Source organism: Amblyomma mixtum, chromosome 5, assembly GCF_055824585.1.
Source record: "Amblyomma mixtum isolate Tamu chromosome 5, ASM5582458v1, whole genome shotgun sequence".
Classification (NCBI taxonomy): Eukaryota; Metazoa; Arthropoda; class Arachnida; order Ixodida; family Ixodidae; genus Amblyomma; species Amblyomma mixtum.
The window spans coordinates 160,949,089-160,962,670 of record NC_143016.1 but is presented as its reverse complement, the minus strand read 5'-3'; the positions used below and the strand labels follow the sequence as shown (position 1 = coordinate 160,962,670).

At 48.1% G+C, this 13,582-nt stretch overlaps 1 protein-coding gene across 1 annotated transcript in view; it reads right to left on the bottom strand.

Annotated features, from left to right (window-relative positions):
* Nucleotides 1–1,538, bottom strand: part of LOC149344317 (uncharacterized) — an 83,657-nt gene extending 82,119 nt beyond the window's left edge. The window contains exon 1 of the mRNA XM_089542594.1: nucleotides 1,153–1,538. The gene's annotated coding sequence lies outside the window, so the exon portion shown is untranslated. The remainder of the gene's footprint in view (nucleotides 1–1,152) is intronic.
* Between the last annotated feature and the right edge of the window lie 12,044 nt (nucleotides 1,539–13,582).

Genomic DNA, 13,582 nt, shown 5'->3' with positions numbered 1-13,582 from the left:
CGGTGGAAGACAAAACGCGAGGATGTGTCTTCACCTTCTGTGTGCTGCACAAGCAACGCTGCACCAGGCTACAACCGGCTCGATCCCCGACTTCCTGGTGACAGCAAAGTATGCTTCGCTTCCAGGCAGCCGTGGTTATGAAAACTACGGGCAAGCGTACGGAATTAAAGCAGCTAAAGGCTCACAAAGCCACCGCGTCCGCAACTGTTACCGGTGCGTAACAAAGCACTGCTGATGAGTGCAGCGCACCCCAAGCCACTGGAGCCAGCGCGGTTACCTCGGGAAACGTGACGTAACCTCGTCAGGCGGGCCGTCGCCCCCGGAGGCGCAAGTTGCAGGGAGGAACGCGAGATTCCGCGCGGAGGGAAGTGGCAACAACAACACGCCTACAACTCGGCCACTACTCTGCGAAACCACCACTCGAATGGCGAACCTCACGTTTCAAATCTGGAGTAGCATGCCAGGCCCATAACCAGGCAGACCTCTCCATTATTCATTAAAGTCTCTCTCTCCGGTTTCAAAGCTTTGCTTGTCGTCACCGAAGAGGTTGAAAGGCTCATGCTCCACGCTCGCACGGGAAAGTTTTCAAGCTGAACGCGCCGCGGAGCTGCTATTGCGCAGTTAATCCTAAGCGCGACACACCACACCTGCCCCCACCGGACGGAGCAAACGATGCCTCACTACTCCAGCTTTCAACTACGACGCTGTTGTCTATATAATACACAAGTAAGAATATATTCGACTTCGAATAATGCATTTTATGCGCCCAAGTGACACCGTGCGCAGCGAGAGGATGACGTAGTGGTGGAGGTCGCCTGTTTATAGCAGCCACTAACGTTCACCACACGAACTACTTTGCGCATGGCCTCCATAGAAACGTCACCGTCACCAACTGAAACGAATTGGCGAACTCGTATCGAACTCCCGCTGGGAGCGATACGAATTCGAGGTGCATTTTGGAACACAGCAACGCACAAGCGGCGAAGGCGTACTGCTGGTGACATCACATCGGCGCCTTAGTGCGCAGTAAACAAACAAAAGGGCGCCGGTACAGATGATCCGTGGTGAATAGCGCGCAAATGAATGAGGACTTGCAAGAGCGTAGTATTTCTGAAATTCAAGCGGACCCGAAAGGAAATACCCCAAACTTACCACTGACTGAAGGCAGGCGTCAAACCGACGAGCGAAACTTCGCGCCTAGGGTGGTTCCGCCACAACAGAGGTGCACCGTGCGTACTCCGAGAGATGGCAGGCAGCTCCTTACTTTGAGGCCAGGACGCGTGCCGGTGGACGAGCACGCCGTAACTCCAAGCAGCTCCAAGCTACTCGCTTGACATGCCCTGTCTGTCAGCCTACAGGTACCCCATTGTGGTCACAGTAATGATAAGCGGCGAATTATTTTCATTACCTTAACTCCTAGCTAATGCTTTAAACCTCCGCGGTGTGAACCGTCACGCGACTGACTGGAAAAATCTCGACTGCGGTGACTACGCGCCATCTGGTATGAACTGGGGCAACTCGAGCGAAACTGCGCTTGATTCCGCTGTTGCGCTGGCAAAGCGACAGGCACCGTACCACCCCTTCGCGATCCAGCTCCGGCGCTGGCTGGAACGCAAGTGGGAGGAAAGGCAGGAGGAGGGAAAGCAGGCGTGGATTGCATCATCCATGGGTCCGGGTAGCCGTGCGCGGAAGCGCGCTCTTCGGCCGCACATTGCACGTCCAATATCAGAGGAAGGCACACAAACGAAAGGTGGAGGAGAATACAAAGCAACGCTAGGTCGTGTAAGCACACGTTGCCATTAAGGAAGCGGATGCGAGCATCAGTGAAAAGACTGAGCGTTGGAGACAAAATGCGTAAGCGCCCTAGTGTTGTGCGACGTAAGGGGAGAACGTTAAAGAAGGGTATATGCTTGGGCTTGTTGGTTCATAACTGCAAGGTGAAAAACGTAGCGCAAAGAGACGAGGACACAGAAAGACGGACAACACACGGCGCTAACTTCCAACAAAGGTTTATTTCAGAAAGAAAGGTGGTTTTATAACGACATCACGACCAACACGCCGTCAAACCATGTGCTAGCAAAGCGTATCAGCCAGATATGCGAGCTCTTTCGCCATCAATGATACAATGATCAAAGGTGCACAGAAGAGGAATCTAAACTCGTCTTTTTGCCGCGGGAAATCGATCTATACGCTCCGAGCATTCTTAGAAACTTCGAATTATTGCCCTGTGCGGTCGATTTCCCTAATTTAAATCAGATTAACGTCCGGCTCCCACCTTCTTTTTTAAAATTCCCCAGACGGTGGGAGGAGTCGACCAACGAATGGAGTGCCTTTCAGGCAGTCGCGTGGCGGCTTTGCTTTAGCTTTTATTTTTTGTTTTTTAGGTTTACGTGAATAAATAGAACAAGTCAGAGACTACATGGCTGCAAATTAGGCCCATGGAAATAAAAATACGCGTGGACTATTTGCTTTCGCCGATCACTACGTATCACTCCGCCAATGTCAGAGCGGCAAGCCGCCACGCGACAGGTTGAATGGTTGGTAGACTCCTCCCACCGTCTGCGGGAAATAAAAAAAAAGACGAAAGCCGGGACGTATAATCGTATTTAAATTAGGGAAATCGGCCGCACAGGGCAAGTTCGAAGTTTCTAAGAACGCTCTGAAAGTGTAGCTCGAGTTCCGGCGGTAAAAATACGAGTTAAGATTCCTCTTCAGTTCACCTTTAAAGAACCTTGAGGTGTCAAAATTTATCCATTTATTTATAATTACTGTCATGGTAGAGACATTGCAGAGGGGAGTGGGTTGATTACAAATAAGAACACAAACATATGCCAGTAACATATAAGTAACAGGTGAGGTCTGCATTATACGAAGCAGTACTGTTGCGTTTATATGATTTGGTTTGTGGCATTTAGCGCCCAAAAGCGACATAGGGACGCCGTAGTAGAGGGCTCCAGATAATTTCGACCATCTGGGGTTCTTTAACGCTCACTGACGTAGCACAGTACACGGGCCCTTAGCTGTTCGTTTCCATCGGAATGCGACCGCTGTTGCAGGGATCGAACCCGTGTTTTTCGGGTCAGCAGCCAAGCACCGCAACCACTGAGCCACCGGGACAGCTTGGAGGAGGAGTTACACTCAGCCAAAGGTGAAGATAACAAGACATGGAAGCCTAGACGGTCTTACCGGTTGCAAATTAGTTGTGCGTTTTCAAGCATTGCTTCACCTTACACTGTTCTGCAGACCGGAAGTCTCCACGACTCGTCTTGCGTCGTCTGCTGTCGTATAATGCTCTTCACTGCCATCATTCGCTTACGGCAGTTACTTGGTTAAACAGGGTTGCTTTATCGGTTATGGGGTTTAACGCCCTAAAGCGACTCAGGCTATGAGGGACGCCGCAGTGGAGGGCTTTGGATAATTTCGACCACCTGGGGTTCTTTAACGTGTACTGACATCGCACAGTACATGGGCCTCTAGAATTTCGCCTCTATTGAAATGCAAACGGTGCAGCAGGGATCGAACCTTCGTATTTCGGGTCAGCAGCCGAGCCCCATGACCACGAGCCACCACAGTGACTTGAACAGGTTTCTCCGCTGCATTTATAAGCGTCACGAAAAAGTGTCGTCTGCCGCAAGTGGTTCCGCGGAAATTTCATCACTGCAGTCAGTCAGCACGCCGATCGCGTGGTGCCCCGTCTTTCCACTAGATCCAGCGCAACAACCCAACGATAACCCCGGTTTTAGAAATCAACTTCAATTCACGTTTTTTGTCGTACTGTTGTCATTCACTTTCCCCTGCTGTTTTAAAACAAGCGCAGCTTTATGTGCAGGTCCCGTAAATATAATAGGCAACAAAAGGTTTGAACAAAAGGATGAATGTTTTGTTTATTTCTCTGCCCAAATTTCTCTACACAAGCGCCACATACCCGGATGCACTGAATGTAGCAAAAGTCATCCCAGTATACAAAAAATGGAAATCCCGATAATCTAAGGAATTACCGACCAATTTCTGTCTTAAGCTGTTCTAGCACACTTTTTAGAAGCTGCGTGCCAAACGTATTAAGAACTTTTTGAACAAATATGACATTCTTAGCACTGATCAACATCGCTTTCAGAAGTCAAGATCTACTACTACTGCAATCTTGTCCCTGTCCTAAGTCGTCAATAACGCGCTTAACAGAAATTCTGTAGCAGTATAGGCATGTTCCTAGATATAAGAAAAGCTTTCGACACCGTAGACCATGATATTCTTTCCAAAAAACTTGAAAGACTTGGTTTTAGAGGTATGGCCTTGCAGTTCCTAAGAAGTTAATTATGCGATTGTTCCCAACGGGTCGAATTGACGACAATGTCTCAGATTTGTTAACAGTGCCCATGGGCATTCCGCACAAGGTTCGGTTCTGGGACCTTTTCTTTTTTCCCTTCATGTGAATGACCTACCTGTATATTCAGAGAAATCACGTCATTATGTATGCAGACGACACGGCTATGATAGTGACTGCCAAATCTACAGGGGATGATATAATCATGCCTAATAAGGTTTGGTTTGGTTTATGAGGTTTAACGTCCCAAAGCGACTAAGGCTATGAGAGACGCCGTAGTGGAGGGCTCCGGAAATTTCGACCACCTGGGGTTCTTTAACGTGCACTGACATCGCACAGTACACGGGCCTCTAGAATTTCTCCTCCAAAGAAATTCCAGCCGCCGCGGCCGGGATCGAACCCGCGTCTTTTGGGTCAGCAGCCGAGCACCATAGCCACTGAGCCACCGCGGCGGCGCCTAATAAGGAGCTTCAATCTATTAAAACCTGGTTCCAATCTAACCGTCTATTGCTGAACACTGAAAAAACTAAATACATTACTTTCAAATCGCCGCATAAGCCTGCGAGCATTTCACCCCAATGTATATGACCAAGCAGACGTTCGCCATCGGACGTTCGAAGTTAGGCTTTTCTCACACTCTGGCCTTTTTATATGCACTATTTCTTTTTTAATGTGGAGCAAGTAGGGTTATTTTTGTCTCACAATATCTATGATAAGTATGGTGTTGTATAGCGACACATGATTGTTGAGACACCTTAGCGGAGGGCTCCAAACTAATTTCGGCCACCTGGGTTCCTTTAGCACAAACTGCCACCGCACAGTACACGGGTACCTTGCATTTCGCATCCATCAAATTCTCGGGCTCAGCTGTCGAGCGCCCAAACACTCAGCTACCGGGGCCGGCCATGTCGATGATATGGACGTCATTGTGGTTCTTACCGGTTTCCAGTTTGCCATTAATTTCCGTTAACCAGGCATCAGTCACGTTACTGGGGCTTCCTAAAGTATGCGGAACATCGTAGACCCGGTGAGCCCCATTGCGGAGATGGCGGTTGGCGAAGAGGACAAAGAAGATGAACATGGCGAAAGCCGAACCTGGCTTCGAGACCGCGTCCTCACCTTCACCCGCGCTGGCAACTAATGCTGAACCCCGAAGCCAGGGAGGAGAGCCTTCGCACGACCAAGGACAGCGTCACCAGCCGACTAAGGATGGAACGAAGTCTCCTCGCCATTCAGGTGTGGCTTCAGGCTTCTAACGTAGCCCACAGAAAAATGTCATCGTCTTACGTAGAGTACGTACTGAACATGACGTCAAACCTCCCAAGGGCCAACTGCTTATAGCACCGGCGAAGGATTTCAAGTAGGTGATACTATCGCACTTTCTTCAACGCCCGGCCAAATTTAACATGGCCCTCTTTCCAAAGGCTACGTTTGTTCATATATGCGCATGTTCAGACAACGATTAATTCGACCTACGGAGGAATTGAGTGGAATTACATACACAGCAAAAAGATTGTATTTTAGTGCAGTAACACTATTAGGCACATTTTATGGTTTCGGGCATACGTTCGTACAGTTGTCCCCACACTTGTCTAGAACGCTCGAGCGGTGCGCTCTGTTGTGCAGTTATGACGTTTGCTGCTGCCCGGCCTGGCCGATAGAGCTTTCAAAGACGTCAGGAGTTAAACACAACCTGTGTGAATGTGCATGCACGGCAAGATCTGGTTTGGCAATAGTAAATGTCACAAGTGCAGTCCTGGGTGCGTCGTCCAATTGCGCTCTAGACAGGTATGTGGACGACTGTGCGTCCCTGGCCTCCGTAAATGCCTACCTGTGCCTTTACGGTAAAAGCCTTTAGATCAAAGGATGCTTACGCATTCAAAGCACATATGTACCATAATTTGACCCGCAACTAGTGCTACTGCATGATATTCCGCGCTTAGCCATGCTAAACCGTCTAGTGTTTTTTGAGGCCTGCCGAGAGCCGCATGCGGACCTGTGGCTCCTTCGTTTTACACTCTTCCCTGCAGAATCGAGCAAACACGTTCAATTTTATTGGGCACATTAAAGACCACGACAACATCAAAACAGTGAGCCAACGTTCTTTAGGCAATGTGTGAATTCGGGCACATAAGATACAATGGCAACTTTTTTCCTGACCACCCTGCTCCCTCGGTTTACTGCTCACGTGACGCTTTGTAGATGTCGTTGTCAGGGATTTGCAGGCAGATAGCAGGAGCGGCTCACGTGGTAACCAGCGTTCTGACATCGCGATACTTTCATTGCAAAGCTGTGTTTCAGTTCGTGCATGCACGACCTTTCTTCGCGCTGTTCAGTTTTACAATGCTGTCAAACTAAATCGCCCAACTTGTAATCCTCAATTCTTTCGCGCTTGAAGAAAAGACGAAAATAATTTTTGTGTGATATTTAACCGAACACGTATTTTTTGGCTCTACAACCCTATAGGAGGATGCATTTAACGAAACGCGGCGCAGCGTTGAGAGAATGGCGAGGTGGAAATGCGGACTGTTTACTCGCCTTTCTTTTGCATCTCGCTTGCAGTTCTAATATCCATGCAATAGGGCCCCGCCGCGGTGGCTCAATGATTACATGGCACTCGGCTGCTGACCCGAAAGACGCGGGTTCTATCCCGGCCGCGGCGGCCGCATTTCGATGAAGGCAAAATTCTAGAGGCCCGTGTGCAGTGCGATGTCAGTGCACGTTAAAGAACCCCAGGTGGCGGAAATTTCCGGAGCCCTTCCCTACGGCGTCCCTCATAGCCTGAGTTGCTTGTGGACGTTAAACCCCAATAAACCAAACCAACCAACCAATATGCCAGTCCAGTAGGTGAAGGTGCGAATCTTCCATTAGTACACACACACCGATGCTGTCAACCATGGTTATAGGCCCCTATAACCACATCGTTGTCAAACGAACATCCAATTCCTGCTTTGTTTAGGTATACGCTTCCCGCTATCCCTTGTGTCCTGTTCGCATCTTCATGAGATGTGCCTCCCGCGGAAAAGGTACGGCGAAGCTTGCGGGTAACATTATCTCGAGAATTCGGCGTTGTCGGGTGCAACGTTTATATATACTTGGTCGGGTGTAGGCGCTCTTCACCCGACAATGCTTTTTGTTGTTCGAAAAATCGCAGCGGGCGGAGGCCGCAGCGGTCGGTCGACACCTGACGACCACCGTTCAAAGCATCGCAGGCCATCGCCGCCATCACCGGAGACAAAGGCGAGTTCCCATCTTTTGATCGCGTCTATCAGAACCTTACCGGGCTCTAAATAGCTTAGGTTAATGTTCTGCCCAAAGGTCCGGGTACTGGATAAAGATAGAGGAGTGTGCTGAATCACCATGTTGCGAACCTCACGGCCGAAACTTTAATGGTTCCTTTCATTTCGTTAGCCCGCTCTAATGTGTGATCAGTAACACATGGTCCGCCGTTAGGGGTGATAAGCGTGCGAGGCGTATAACTTCGAGAGAGAGAGACATTACAGGCGAACTCAGATTGCCCTTAAGGTTGGAGTTGTGTTGCTGTCGTCTCCTCTTGAGCAGCCACGGCTGATAGAAAAATGAAGGTGCTGACGCAATGAGGACTAATAATATCTGGGTGCAAAATGCAATATGAGAAGTAGCACAGTAAGGGAACTAGGGGAACATATCGGCCTGCCGGAGCAATGAGGTCGTCGCACCCTGCCAGCAGCTGATTTCGTTAACTAAAGCCACGGTTGAGAGCAACACAATCGTGGCGCGAATGCGCTAGTCACGTGATTTTTTTTTAAATATTTCCCGAGCTTTCTTTGGAGCTCGGAAAAAAGATACACGTGAGGCTTTTTTTTATCGCAAATAAATGGACTGGGGGTTTCTGAAGGTGCTCTCCAACTTTTCTATTCACATCTGCTGTCTAAAGTCAATATTTACGCGTTTAGAAAAATTATCGTAATGGCTAATTGATTGCAAAACAAAGAATTGCCTATGATGTGCAAGCCGGTTGGTAGCTGTATGTAAGTGGTTTCCCTGGCCTACCTCAAATATCTGATTTTTTTACCCTTGGCTAAAGGTAGCCTGGAAACACTGTAGAATTTCTGGCCAAGTGATTGGCACAGAGTATAGCATATCGATCAGCGGCCGTGGCCACGGCAGCAATAGCAAACAGACACTGTCACTACGGATAGCATTTTCATAACCCTTTCTCACGTGTACAAGGTGAATAAACGAATTTCCGTGCATCCTGGCGCTGCTGCCGTGCCCGCTGGTTGAAGAACCGCTGCGGCTTCCTTTATGCTCTAGCTGTGTGATATGCGTAATGATCCGCCTCCAGTTTCCGTCGCTGACAGCGTGGCTGTAGAGGGCGCTTCATACTTGATCTTGTCGACTCTAGATCTTGTCAAGCTCTGGCCAACCGCTGCCGAGCCGAAGGGAAGACATAGCAGTTCTAGCGTTGAAATATTTGCAGTCAGCCACGCTGGTACGAATTTGCTGCTACTCAGGATGCATTGTTCTTGCATGCTAGTGTATCCCAGTAGAATTTTATAATTTTTCCTGTTTTGCTGCAGAGCAAAACAAAACCAAGGGCCGATTTATGGGCAATTTTTGGAGGGGGAATTTCGGCCATGTTTACTTCTTGCATTTCTTGAACCTCCTTCGTCCACGAAATGGGGCCGAATGCTGGTTTCCTGGGACATTTCTTTTGAAGTACGGGAGGCGGAGAATTAAGTGCAGCACAAAACTAATCTGCAAAAGTGATACAAACAATTATTGCGAAGGTCTGTAGTTATTCTCGCGCTTTTTTTTGTTTGCCGCTCGTATCGTGCAGTACCTTTTCAAATGCATCAACACCCTTTAAAATGTTTTTGCTTCAGAAATGTGTACCGAATGGCGGAACATAGCTGCATTGACAGAGAAGAAAAGAAAAAAAAATGATTTCTGAGCGTTCCAAATTGGGCCTTCACTGTCAGTACAGGAGTTTAATCACTCAATCAATATTCAATACCCAAGACTTCTGCACAAAAGCACTTTTGAACAGGAGACCATTTATGAACGCATTTTTTTTTTTCATATAATGTAAGATTTCACTTTTATAACAATCAATATACCCGGATATCATCCGACCGCAGTATTGTATTTTTTCTTTATTAACGCTTTTGCTATCGTCAAAAGCGTTCCCCAATGCTTTTCTAAGGCAGTCTAACTGTTCGATGCGATCGATGAAAACACTCTATAAGAAATACTTTACTACATATCATAAGAATGAACCATTACCTTCAACATTTCAATAGCAGTGTCTCTCAATTTTCCAATTTTCAAGTTTTTTGTCCGGTAATGTTGGGCACGCTTTGTCGAAAAAAAAAATCAGACAACGCCAGAATAAAAAAAAGTTTCCATGAGCGTTACGAGCGTTACGACTTCTGGGCCTTCGTAACAAATGCACTAAAGCAGCGGCGCGAATAACACTAAGAGCGAAGCAAAGGGCAGAGACAAAAATAACAGAAGACGCGTGTAAACACACTTCTTGAGCTTATAAGCTTCTTGAGCTTATAACTTCCTGAGCTTATAAGCTCAAGAAGTTTACGGGAATCAATAGCGGCGCTGCATGAATACTATAGCGAAAATTAGTCCCAAAATTATAAAAAAATATTGGTAGAGAAGTCTGCAATGCAGGCATTACGATACTAGCACAGAACTATGGTTCATAACGTTTAATGGCGGCGATGGAGAGGAGAGGAAGGCCTCACTCTCATTTTCTCGGCATTCTTTCATTCGCTGCATCACAGAAGTAACTCAATTTAATGTCGCGTTCACCGTAAACACCCTGCTCAATTATCAGATGGCAAACACTACCAGCTTGTGTTTCTGTGCAAAGTGCGGCATTTTCCATCTGTTCCTCAGGAGGAAGAAATGTCAGCGTAAGTTGTTCTCCGTGTCTATACCTAACCCGTGTTCCACTTACCTTCTTGGGAACCCAGGAACGCTCCAGAAGCCCCAGCAAGGGCCACCACAGGGGCCGCAGGGACGAAAACAAACTCCGCCAAGCCGACGCTCCCGACAGGGCCGCCCGTGTGCCTGGTACCGAGCGCCATGAACCCTACAAGTTGGACGCCTCGCCGACGTCGGAGCTGCCTCCGCCCGTCCCTAAGAACAACCCACAACAGCGTGCCACAGAGTGCGTTGGGCAGCTCCAGAAGCTGCGTGTTTATTTGTATTTCTGAGAGGCTGTCCGCCAACTTCGCGCACTTTTAGCATGAAGCTCCCAGGCACCCTTAGAGCGTGTCGGGGTAGTGGTCTCGGACTCAAAGGAGATGCCCTCGACTCAGCGTGGCAAGCTCAGTGGAGACCAGCTACCAAGTCACAAGAGGTTTTTGGTCGTTTGGTGGCGAGCTTCCGCTGGTCGCAAGCCAGATAATGGGTCGGAGCCAAAGGTTCATAAACAAAACAAAGTTTATACAGCTAAAAGACGATACAGAGGATTTCACAATTTCAATTTCAATTCATTTCGGACATAAATACACGATGTGAAATATGTCCACGAGGTAAGGCAAAAGGAGACTCCTGTGTCTCCTGACGAGGCCTTCACCCCGGACGTACACATCTGACAGCTGGCACAGAATCACTAAAATATGTTGGACACAATGAGAATTACAAAGCTAACTTCACAGGTATGCGCACAAGAATGAACACATATGAAGACAGTGGAACAAAATTATTTGTGAAGAAGGTTATACAGTTACTAACAGTGTTTGTAATAATCTTTGCTCAAGTATTTCACAAAGCAACAATACATCAATTTCAATCACGACATTTAAACCACAGGGGAAATTAGTGGAAGCCTCAATGGGACATCAGTAGAAAACTGTTATACATTTGAAAGAAGGAGAAGCAGCTTTACTTGTTTTTTAAAACGTGGCATCATTGTGGTTTCTTCGGCAAGTGTAATTAAGTGTGGATATGCATTACACAATGCAATTATTTGATTCTGTATAGTTTTAGTACCATAGTTTGTTCTTTGTATTAACCCAATCAATGAAGTAGTGCGTAAGTTGTATGCTATGTCTTTGTTTAAGTATGTGTTTGAAAAGGCGGCATAATCAAGTTTAATTTCGCGGAAAATCAAAATCACCAGTACAAACACATACAAAGTGATTAACAAAACAATGCAACTCGTGCAAAGTTACACTCGAGAGAGATTACAACACAAAAGCGAAATTGCACCCAAAGTGCACTAACACAAGAGAGAGGCAAACAAACAAAACACTATTTGTTCACCGGGCACTGCGACAGCCCGACGACCAGAGGTCCACGACGATGCCGTCCCGCAGACGCGCGCGCTGCCTCGTTGATCCGTGGCTGGGGCGAGTGGTGGTGTCCCAGGAGTCGAGCGGGCACGCTTCGATGAAGCTTAAACGGCGGCTCGGGCCAAACTGTCAGCGGTCAACACCCTTCTTATATAGGCTTGCTCCACGTCCGTCTGTTCTTCGCGCCAAGGCTGGCGAGCACATAACACAGTATTGGCCGTGCAGTCTCGTTCTCCTTCTCGCGCATTGGTCAAAACGTCAGGAGTGGCTTCGAGGAGCTTCCAGAAAGTTCTGTCATGGCGCCGCCGCCGACGTGCGACTGAAGAGGTGGGGGGGGGGGGGGGGGGAGGCATCTCTTAGCGCACGCAAGGCTACGCCCTCTGCATCAACATCGCGTAGAAACGACTCGGACAGTCTAGAATAATCGACGGCAACCCCCCGCGCCGCGTCGGTCGAGCGGTGGTGGAGGGGGCAGGCACGCACAGAAGGCCAGTCGCTCACCGGTGTTTCCTTGTTCCCCTTTTTTACGACGCGCGCCCGTCCGCGCGGCGCTGGTTTTTTTTTTGTTTTTTTTTTAAACTTGCGCCGAATTTGGTGACAGAGGCTCAGCGTTCTATTTGCCCTGGAAATTTAAACTGTTGCTTGACAAAGCCAGCGTTATTTGATATGGCTGCAGTGTCTGTTAATAGTGACCGTAATGCCGCCAGCATTAAATCTTGTTAGGAATGATAAAGTGGAATTCCAGGTGAAGTTAAATACGCTCCCTGACTGAGAGAGAGCAGTGCTGTGGGATTCATCATGAAACTTCTTATGTACCCGTCGTGATGCACCGTACAAAGGACTACTGCCTGCAGTGTGTTCTTTTGAAGTCACATACTCACTTTACTTCTGTAGTCTGAAAGTAGAGGGCGTGGGCGTGGGAGTGACGCAACAATGAGACTGAAAAACGCGCTCTGCTTCTACCTTTTCCAGTTCGCAACTTTTCTGGGTGCGTGCGCAAGTTCACCGCAGTGTCAAAGCCAAGTTGGTTCGACACAACTTCTAGACAAACCAGAAGGAATTTTCAAGCTCTCTGATGCCCCGTGGAACGCCACCATGGTGCAAGTTTTCATGGCTCGCCGTGAACTACCAGCCGCACCGACATCGACAACTGCCACCGCCCTGCATATAAACGCTTGCCGCCCTTCAACTGACTTCAGTGGGCGTGGGAGTGACGCAACAATGAGACTGAAAAACGCGCTCTGCTTCTACCTTTTCCAGTTCGCAACTTTTCTGGGTGCGTGCGCAAGTTCACCGCAGTGTCAAAACCAAGTTGGTTCGACACAACTTCTAGACAAACCAGAAGGAATTTTCAAGCTCTCTGATGCCCCGTGGAACGCCACCAGGGTGCAAGTTTTCATGGCTCGCCGTGAACTACCAGCCGCACCGACATCGACAACTGCCACCGCCCTGCATATAAACGCTTGCCGCCCTTCAACTGACTTCAGTGGGCGTGGGAGTGACGCAACAATGAGACTGAAAAACGCGCTCTGCTTCTACCTTTTCCAGGTGAGCTATGGGCTTTCAAAACGTTCTGATGATGTTTTTCTTGTTGTCCTCCCATGCCCACAAGTTCTTATGCAAAATGCTTATGAATGTCTCTGTGTGTTAAGATTGTTGCTTTCGGGTGACGTTGAATTGAATCCTGGGCCGAAAAGAGGTGATGGCAACAATGACCAATTGCAAGGCCCGTCACATGAAGACGACTACGCTTCAATTGTTAATATCCTGCGTGACTTGCAAGTCCGTTCAACTAAAATTGAGCAAGGCCAGTCCCAAATCCTTGACTCTATGAATAGCATCAAATCTAATCAGCAGGAGCTGAATGAAAAAGTTGCCAACATTTCGCCTCGGCTCAGTTCAGTTGAATCCAAATTGTCAAGCATCGATTCCTGTCGGGATGACATATCCTCATTGACAGTTA